This window comes from Mandrillus leucophaeus, unplaced genomic scaffold, assembly GCF_000951045.1.
Source record: "Mandrillus leucophaeus isolate KB7577 unplaced genomic scaffold, Mleu.le_1.0 Scaffold428, whole genome shotgun sequence".
NCBI classification, from domain to species: domain Eukaryota; kingdom Metazoa; phylum Chordata; class Mammalia; order Primates; family Cercopithecidae; genus Mandrillus; species Mandrillus leucophaeus.
Window position 1 is genome coordinate 972,900 of NW_012104565.1, and position 9,756 is coordinate 982,655.

Sequence of the window (9,756 nt, forward strand, 5' to 3'; positions counted from 1 at the left end):
GGATGGGGCAGTGTGAGATGACAGGACCAGAGCACGCTCCTGGCTGCAGAGCCCACAAGTCACGCTGTGAGAGCTTTTGGGGTGGTATGGGGACAAGGGCGCAGAGGAAGAACCAGTCGCGAGTCCTCAGCCCTGTTTGACTGATGGGGGACGGGGGTGAGTGGGAAAGAGGTACAGCGTTGTTCCACCTTCCCCACCCATCACCCCTGAGATTCCAAATGCACATTGGGACCAACCCAGGGAGCCCAGCGGATGTTCAGGGTAGGGCAAAGAACAGGTGCCAAGTTTGCTTCCTGGGGGGTGAGACTGGGTGGCCGGACGAGCTGCATCGGTAGGACTTTCACCAGGTAGACAGCAGGCACCTCGTCCCCGCAGATCACAGCTTCCAGGGCCACCTGTCCACAGAATCCCTTCACTGATCTGTGCTCAAGGCCGGGGTGTGGGGAACTGGGTGTCCTTCTTTTACCCTGGGTGGGGCCTCATGCTCAAAGGGAGCTCTGTCTACCCCCACCACAAACCTGCGGTTTCCCTGCTAGAGCGATGGCAATCCCAGCCACCTGGCTGCCCAGGCCCCCAACCGGGATTCTCTCTCTTGTTCCCATGGGCAGCCCATCAACAAACTCATCCACATGTCCAAGAGTCCACCTCACTACCCTGCCCTGCCCTGCTGTGGTCCAGCTGGGATGGATGTTTGCAGTGGTCTCCTCATTAGTCTCCCTGCCTCCTCTCTCGACTTCCTAAGCCAGAGGAATTCTGTAAGAGCTCAAGTTAGGTCCTATCCCTTTTCTGCTCAGAGCCCTCCACGGCTCCCAACTCACTCAGACCAGAAGCCCACAGGGCCCGCAGGATCTACGCCCCAGCCCCGCCTGACCTCACTGCCTCTCTCTTCGCTGCTCATCCACAGCCACGGTGGCCTCATCTCTGTGCCATAAACTCGCCAATTATCCTGCTGCTGCCTCAGGGACTTTGCACCCACTCTTCCCTCTGGAACAGAGGACATTCTCGCCAACTCTGCCCATGGTGGACCCTTGTGTAGGGTCAGGCCTCTGCTCCAAAGTCACCCCTGGGGACGCTTTCTCTGACCAGCCCCTCATTCCTATGGCCTCATGCTGTTTTTATTTCTTCCTAGGCCTTAGCACGTATCCTAGAAATTAACCTGCTGGTTGATCCTGTTTCTTGTCTGTCTCTTTCCAGTGGAATGTCACCATCGCCCAGGTGGGGATTTTTGTGTGTTTTGTTCACTGCTGTACACCCAGCCCCCAGCACAGCGCCTGTCCAGGGCAAGTGCCCAGTGAACACTCGGGAACCAGAGCATGCATGCATGGATAAATATTTCTTTGGCAGATGAAGGGGCTGAGGCTCGGAGGAGGCCCTGGGGGTCTCAGACTCACAGCCCAGTGCTCTTTCTGCTGACACACCCTGGTCTCTGGAGCAGTTTGTTGCCTGTTCAACAACAAAGAGGGCGTGCCTGGTTAGGGGTCCTGCGTGCGAATCGCAGTCCCTGCGTGTCTTGGCTGGAGGTCACCACCCTCTCTGCTCCAGGGCCTGTAATTACCACTTACCCTGGTCAGTGGGTCCGAGAGATTCCCCATGTAGTCAGGGCTGTGGCCAGGGTGCTCACCTGGCCCCCGGCAGGTCCCATGGGCACTGTCTGGTCAGGCTTCGTGGCTGACATTCCAGGTACATTTCTAGCCCTGGGCTGCCACGGGCAAAGGGTGGGGAGAGGGTCGTGGGCTTCAGGCTGGACAAACCAGTCAGCCTTCCCAGCTGGGCCACCTGACCACCCACTTCCTGTGGGGCTCCTTGAGGCCTGGAGGGTGGAGGGGGCCTCTGTTCAACCCTCACCCGTGCCCTCTTCCCTTCTCTCCCTCGGCAGGTCCTCACAGCACCTCCTGCAAACAGACCTCCGACCCAAGCCCTTCCTTCTGCCTCCACTGCCACCATTGCTGCTCATCTCTGCTGGCACAGAAGTCTCGTCCCTGGTCCTCCAGAAATCCCCTCTCCATATTCAGCGAGAGGGAGCTATGAAAACTGCGGGCCAGCCCACATCAGTCCCCGGCAAAGTCCTCTCTAAGGGATCCCGTTGCTTGGAGAATAAACCCTCGGATTCCTTCCTTGGCTCTCGGGGCCTCCTCTCTGACCTCCCTCTGTCTCCTCTCCCAGCCTTCCTCCTCACTTACCCTCCAGCCACGCTGGCTTCCTCTTTGCTCCTGAAACAGCCTGAGGCCCACACTGCCGCGGGCCCTTTGCACTGGCTGTTCCCTCTACCTGGAACACTTCTCCCAGGCTTCCACAGGGCTCCCTCCCGCAATTCCTTCGGGTGCCCACCTGGGAAGCCTTTCCTGACCGCCCCCCACTTCCTTCTGAGCACGGTAGGGTCTTTCTACCTGGCATATGAGGGCAGGGATTTTTGTCTGCTGTGTTCTCTGTGTGCCCCAGTGCCATCACAGTGTCTGGCAGATGGTAAGTGCTCGACACACATCGGCTGACTGCCTGAATGAACAACTCTATGAGCCGATGGCAGATAAGGACACTGAGGTCCTCTGGGGTAGGTGACCAGCCCAAGGCCACACAGCTGGTTTGAGATTAGGCCAGGAGAGGAGCCCGGGTTGGTCACATCCTGGAGCTGGTGTCTTGGAAACTGCATCAGGAGAATAACAAAGATGAGACGCAGGCTCTAACAAGCGGATACCAGCGACTCTTGCCCCGCCAGCCCCAGCCCTGCGGCTTTGGGCCCTTCCAGGAGTCATGGTCTGCCTGCCTGGGGCATTCCAGGCTTCAGCCCAGGTCCTGCGCTTTCTATTTTGAGCCTCTTAGTCCTGAGGACTGTGTGTTCCCAGCAGGCGGCACGGGCCAGAGGCTGAGCCTGGGTGTGGCTGTCACCCTATCTGGGGCCAGGGACCCAGATTCCCGGGCCCTTAACCTGTTGGCTGCTGAGGGCTCTGGCATAAGCCCTGTTCCCTGCTTGATTGTCTCCCCTTCAAGCCCCTGCGCTGGTGTCTTCCAGGCATGGTATCAGCCCATCTCACCTTGGATCATATCCCTGTTTGGCCCCATTTGAATCCTGGCTCTGCCCCTTTCCAGCAATGTGACCTTGGGCAAGTCACTTCATCTCTCTGGGTCTCAGTTTCTTCATCTGGGAAATGGGGACAATAAGAGTACCTGTCTCTGGCCGTGTGTGGTGACTCACGCCTGTCATCCCAGCGCTTTGGGAAGCCGAGGCGAGAGAATTGCTTGAGACCAAGAGTTTGAGATCAGCCTGGGCAACATAGTGAGACCCCTGTCTCTACAAAATTTTAAAAAGTTAGCTGGGCATGGTGGTGTGCGCCTGTAGTCCCAGCTATTCTGGAGGCTGAGGCGGGAGGATTGCTTGAGCCCAGGAGTTTGAGGCTGCAGTGAGCTATGATTACGCCCCTGCACATTAGCCTGGGTGATAGAATGAGGCCCCATCTCTAAAAATAACAATACTAATAATAAATAAAAATGAAAACAAGTACCTGTCTTCTGGGGTTGCTGAGGAGATTCAATGTGATGAAATTGATGAGAGTGCCCTGCACGGAGCTGGAAACTCAGAAATCCTCAATAATGAATTCCCCCACCATCAGCAGCTGGTTTAAATATAAAAACTGTCATGGCCTCTGGAGAAACAACAAGAATTTGAAAGAGCTTCCCTGCACTGGCCACCCTACACCCTACACCCTTACTTCCTCCCCTCAACTTGCCTGGATTTATCGACCCCCACTACCTCACTGGTTGCCTTCTCTCCACCTGGCACATTTCGTATGAATTTGCTTGTTGGTTTCTTGCCTATCTCCCCAGTAGAACATTGGCTCCATCAGGACAGGAACTTTTGTCTACCTTATGCACCTAGTGCAATGCCTGGCACACAGTCAGTGCTCAATAAATGTTTGTTAAAAGAACCAATAAATGAACAGTGATCTGTCTGGGGAGAGGAGCCCTGAGCTCACCTCCCTCCCCAAGCCCAGGGCTCTTGGGTGCTTGTTGGTGTCAGGCCCAGGCCTCCTCTCATCAAGCAGCCAGTAAAACTGCCCTGGTTGGCATTCTCATTTCACAGATGGAGAGACTGAGCCCAGAGAGGGAGAGTCGCCTGTCTGATGTCACACAGAGGTCGGCACCTGGGCTGGAATTCCAGCCCAGGATCATGTGGGGTGGGGGGCAGTGGATCAATCTTTTCCTGGAGGGAGTCAATGGTGATGGTGGGAATGGGTCAGGGGTGCTGGCAAGAAGGTTCCAAGGCCCCCAGGAGGGAGGGAGGCATGGGAGATGAGTTAGTCCCTCTTGAGTTCCATCTCTTTCTGTGTCTTTCTGTTTCTGCCTCTTTCAGTCTCCTTGTATTTCTCGGTCCCTGTCTTCGTCTCTCTTTCTCTCTTCCTTGTGTATCTGACCCACTGCACAGGAGGGGATGCAGGCACAGACCCCTGGCTTGGGGTCTGGAGTTGGGGCCAACGAGGAGATTGACATCTGGGGTTGAGCTGGGACTCTGAAGCCAGACCCTGCAGCCAGGGCAGCATGCCAGTCTTGGCTCTACACTCCAGGGATAGCCTTGGAACGTCAGGCAGTTCAGAGAACCCAAGGCCTGGTCCTGGAGACCTGGGTTCCAATCCCAGCTTTGCCACATTCCAGCCTCGTGGCCTTGGGCCCTTAGCCTTTGTTCCTGTAAAATGGGACCATTGAGAGCCCGATCTTAGCGTTTTATGAGGAGGAACGATGTGAGGGCTGTGCTGGGCTTCCTGAAGCCCTGTGTGGCCTGGAAAACACTCAATAAATAACTCAGTATAATGATTTCTTCTAGCAGATGGAGAAAGCGAGAGTTAAAGAGGCCCAATCATTTCACTCACTCATTCCTCAAACGTTATTAAGCACCTGCTATGCACCAGGTGCTTTGTTTTGTATACATTAACTCAGGGTTCAGCAAACGACAGCCTCCAGGCCAAATCCAGTTCACGGCCTGTTTTTATAAATAAAGTTTTATTGGCACACAGCATGCCCATTCATTTACGTATTGTCCACAGCTGCCTTTACTCGACAACTGCAATGTTGAGTAGTTGTGAGAGAGACCATAACACCCAGAAAGCTGAACATATGAACCCTCTGGACATTTACAGTAAAGTTTGCTAATCCCTGGATTAACCCATTACAACCCTGGAGGAAGGACGTGTCGTAAGCTCAATTTTACGGATTAGGAACTGGTCCCAGTGCAGCGTCTGTCACAAGGTTGGGTCTCCATACATAATATCTGGGTCTTATTCCTCCTCTTCTGGCCCATGGGAAGCTGCCAACTCCTGTTCCCTTTCCCTATCCTGCATGGATCATAAGTGGATAATTTGAACCCCGCAGAGGAAAGAATGCTGTTTGAAGGTCAGGTCAACGGAAAGAGTCCTATTTTCAGGTCAATTTGGACCTTGCCAAAGCCTCTTCCTTCTGGTGACCTTGGATGAGAGGTCTGCCACTAGTAGGAGCTTCATGAACAGTTGCTGAACAAGTGATGTGCGTCACGCCCTCGCTGTGAGCTTCAGCTTGCTTGAAGGCTTCCTCCAGGTAATTGCAGGAGACCCCACGGCTGGCCGCACACCACCACTGGGGTGAAAGATGGCCTCGAGCCATCGGTGGGAGAACACCCTGGGCATGGAGATGCTTTCTAGAGCTCCACAGAAGTGGGGGAGGGGATCTCACTGCCCCCCAAGCCTGCCCTGGAGTCTTTGTCCCTTCCTCCCTCATGCCGGAGGCCTGCAGGTACCTGGCTTGAGATGTTGCCTGGCCCTCAAAACACCCAGGTTCCCCCCAAGCTCCTACCCAGCCTCCCCTCTGCTGGCCTTGGGAAGCTCCCAGTTTGCCCTCAGCACTTTTCTGGAGGCCCCAGAATCACCAAGAGGTAATCCTGCCTGCTGCCTGGAGGAGGTGATGTGGGAGACTCATGAACCTGGGGTGTCCCCCAGCCAGGGGACGGGCGTGGTGATCAGGAGCTGCTGAGCACTGCAGTGCCTTCCCTGATGGCCTTGCGTGCCGCCCCATCCCTCCTTTAGAGCAGCCTTCCCATACTGCTGGGTGACACTTGGGTAAGTCATCTCACCTCTTGGCTCTGTAAAACGGGACTGGAGCGGTCCCCACCCCTTCAGGGTGTCATGAAAATGAAAGGCATCAAGTGGGCAGAGCACTTGGCATGGCCCTGAACCACGGTGGGCATTTGTCACACACGCTCATGGACTTGTTGCTGGGTCCCTAGGACACCCTGGAGCTCCTCCCCAAGTCGGGCCTGCTGCTAGCGTGAGAAGGAAGAAGGGGGACATAGACACCAAAGATACCGTTCTCATCCCCATCTAAACGCTGGTGACTTCCAAGGGCGTCTCCCCAAGGCCTCCCCTGAGCCCAGACTCAGGTCTCCACCCACCTGTCTCTGTCACTGCTGGGATGACCAGGAGGAGCCTCAAACCCGGGTCGGCCAGGACTCCATTCCTGATCTACCCCCTGAAACCAGTCCTGCCTCCGCTGATGGCTCCTCCATCCTACAGGTGGCCCCTCAAACCTGGGAGTCTCCCCTGCCTTCTCCTCACTCGCTCCCACATCTGATCGCTCATCACATCCTGTCGACTCCACCTTCAAGGTGGACCCAGAGTCTGCCCTCGTCTCCCCACCTCCATGGCCCCCGCTTCGGCCACGGCCACCAGCACCACTGCCTGGACTGGTGCAGTCACCTCCTCCTGCCTTCCTTTTCTCCCTCAGCCCCTCACAGTCCGTTCTCCACACATGACCAGAGGGACCTGTCAGATGGGACCCATACCTTCCCGCACAGACCCTCCCAGGGATCCCAGCTCTCTGAGCGAAAGCTCCCTGTGGCCTGTGAGGCCGGGTGTGACCCTGGCCCCCAGCAAACCCTCCACCTGTCTGATGACCTCGCTGCTTCTCTCCCTCGCTTACTCCCTTCCAGCCCTGGCTGGCTTCCTGCTGTTCTTCAAGAAGCCCTGCGTCTTTCCACCTCAAGGTCTTTGCAGGTCCCTGGAGCCCTCATCCACCATGGATGTCCACGACTCCCTCACCTCCTTCAGGTCTGAGCTCGGATGCCACCCTCGACAGCCACCTCCTCTGACCCTTCCCCTGGATTAAGCAGCCTCTGCCTGCTCAACAATCTCTCTCACTAAGCCCCTGACCATCCCGTATTCTTTTTTCATAGAGGGAGGGGAAAGGCACTCCCAGGAGAGTGGACAGTGTGGGCCAGGGCCTGGACGTGTGGGCAGCGAGAGGGTGGGTGAGGGGAGAGTGGTGGAGCCTGGGTGGTTGAGTTTCAGGGCGAGGCATTCTCCAGGAGTGAGCAGGCCAGGGTCACCCTGACTCCATCAGCCACCAGTTGTATGACCTCAGGGAGCTCTCTCTGGACCCAAGAACCTGCAACTGCTGTTGGAGACCCCCTAAGTGGACCCATCATCTGACAGAGGGGGAAACTGAGTCTGCAAAGCTGCTGCTATGACCTGGTGAAAGGGTCAGCCCAGGGATAGGGACAAACCAGAGGCTTCTAGCAGTCACTTGCACCTCAGTGTGAATGAGCTCCCGGATTCTTGGCTGTCTTGTAGTCCCTAGACCCCATGGGACTTGGGAGGCAGAGTGAGGGAAGGGCTGAGCCTGGGGTGGGATGAGGGCTGGGTCAGGTCCTGGCCCAGCCTCTGTCCCGGCCCCTGGCTCCCTGCAGGGCTCTGGATTGCACAATCATACCACCCACGGCTGTGACCAAGGCAGGTGACACATGCTTTCTGGGAGCCACCCTTGGGCCGTGCAGCCTCGTCACACATACAGAGCCACCGTTGGCATGGATGCACCCCGGCACAGCCTGACTGTGTGAGGAGTGACTGCTCCTCACACTGCCACTTCCGGGCTGTGTGACTCTGGGCAAGTCACTTCCCCTCTCTGAGCCTCTTTTCCCTCTTCTGTAAGAGGAGGTAATAACAGTTCCTGCTCCCCTGGCTGTTGGAGGGATTGACTCTGTCCCCGCCATACTGGCCCTCTGGCTGGTCCTCAAATGCACCTGGCATGCCCCACCCAGGGCCTCCGCCTGTGCCCTTCCCTTTGCTTGGGCCAGCCCTTGCACCTCCTTTAGATCTCTGCTCAAACGTCGCAGCTCATGAGGCCCTTCCTGCCCCTGATACTCCCTCCTTACTGAATTCCTCCCCGCATCTCTCAGTGCTACCTGACCCATCATGGTTCCCACTTGTTCTGTCGACCCGCTCCAGGGTGGCAGCTCCATCTTTGTCTCTCCTGATCATCATTGTGTCCCCAGATCCCAACAAAGCACCTTGTACAAGTGCTCAGTCCACAGTTGCAGAATGAATGAATGAATGAATGAATGAATGAAAAGTGCTTAGCACCATGCCTGGCCCTTAGTAAGCACCTGAAACCCAATGCCGTGTGGTGGTGTTAGCTTTGGCTTCCAATTTCTAGCCCCATCAAATCTCACCCTCATCAGCCCGGCGCCCCTGCTTTCTCTGCCTGGCCAGCTTCCTGCTGCCTGTGCAGTCTCTTCCCTAGGTCAGGATGACCTCTCAGGGAATCGTGGGCCTGCAGGGCTGGCTCCCTCTGGCTCTGCCTCCAGCTCCTCTTACATCTCCCGGGGGCAGAGGCTTCTGGGAAACAGGCTTTGAAGCTCCCCTGGGTCAGACCCGCTGGGGCCTTCCTTAGGCATTGCCTGATGTGACCCCATTAGTGAACAAATGGGGACAGTGAGACCTAGAGAGGGGCAGCCATGTCTGGTGTCAGGCTTTGGGGCTCCCAAAACATCCAGGGAAGCTTCCAGGACTCTGACTTCTTTGTTGTTTTTGGAACAGAGCTGAGCTCAGGTGCTGGTTTTCTGGATGACGAAACTGAACCCCATTACAGGCTTTAGAGCCAGGTTTCAATCTCAGTCTTGCCACTTCCTGGCTGTGTGATCGAGGCTTGTCACTCGGTCCCTCTGAGCCTCAGCTTCCTTGTCTGTAAAATGGCACGCTACTGGTACCCAACTCACCAAGGTGTTTGAGGGGACAAGGTCAGCCATCCCGCAGGCATGTGGGGTTTCTGGCCTCTCCCACGGGGTCCCAGGACTCCCGGCTCTGGAACCCCTGAGGCCCAGCCCCTCCAGGGCCGGCATGGTTCCCTCCTTGCTGGATAATTTACAGTCCCGGGGCCATTGCTGCTGTTGCTTTATTTTTTTCCCTTCCCCGACTTCTCCCCTCCTTACCCTGGCCTCACTTCTCCAGAACCAGCTTGTTTTTGTTTTCTGTTTTTACGGCTCCATAAATGAGTCACGGGCCTGATTTGATTTAATTTCGTTGTAATTGTTATCTTTTCAAGCTTGTTTTTTTCCACTCGGTTACTCACGAGACCGCAAAAACCTAAACAGGACGGGGCCTTCCCCAGCCCGGCCTCCTGGTCCCCCGGGGCTCCGGGCCAGGGTCAGCAGCTCCTGGAGACTGAGGTGGGGTCTGTGGAGTTTCTGTGGGGAGGGACCTGGTGTCCCCAGCAGGACTGGGTGTCCCAAGTCCCGGGCTGTAGCTCTGTTGCTGGACAGCCTTGAGAGAGTTGTTTGAGCTTTCTGATTTCCCCAGCATCCTCCTTCGCAGGCTTTAGAACAAGGAACCAAAACCCAGGCACCTCTGGGCCAGAAGGTGACAGGATGAGTAAGGTGGCCTGGTGCTGGCTTTGGTGAACTGGAGAGAGCAGGCTCTTCTCAGGGGACAGCGGCCTCTGAGCCGGCACGCGGCCCAGATCTTC

General features: G+C 56.3%; 1 long non-coding RNA gene across 1 annotated transcript; it reads left to right on the plus strand.

The window, feature by feature from the left end:
• The first annotated feature begins 1,237 nt into the window (after positions 1-1,237).
• On the plus strand, positions 1,238-2,114 carry LOC105548951. Its single transcript, XR_001007483.1, has 2 exons — positions 1,238-1,680; positions 1,877-2,114. It is a non-coding gene; the product is annotated as an uncharacterized LOC105548951 (long non-coding RNA).
• The last annotated feature ends 7,642 nt before the right edge of the window (positions 2,115-9,756 follow it).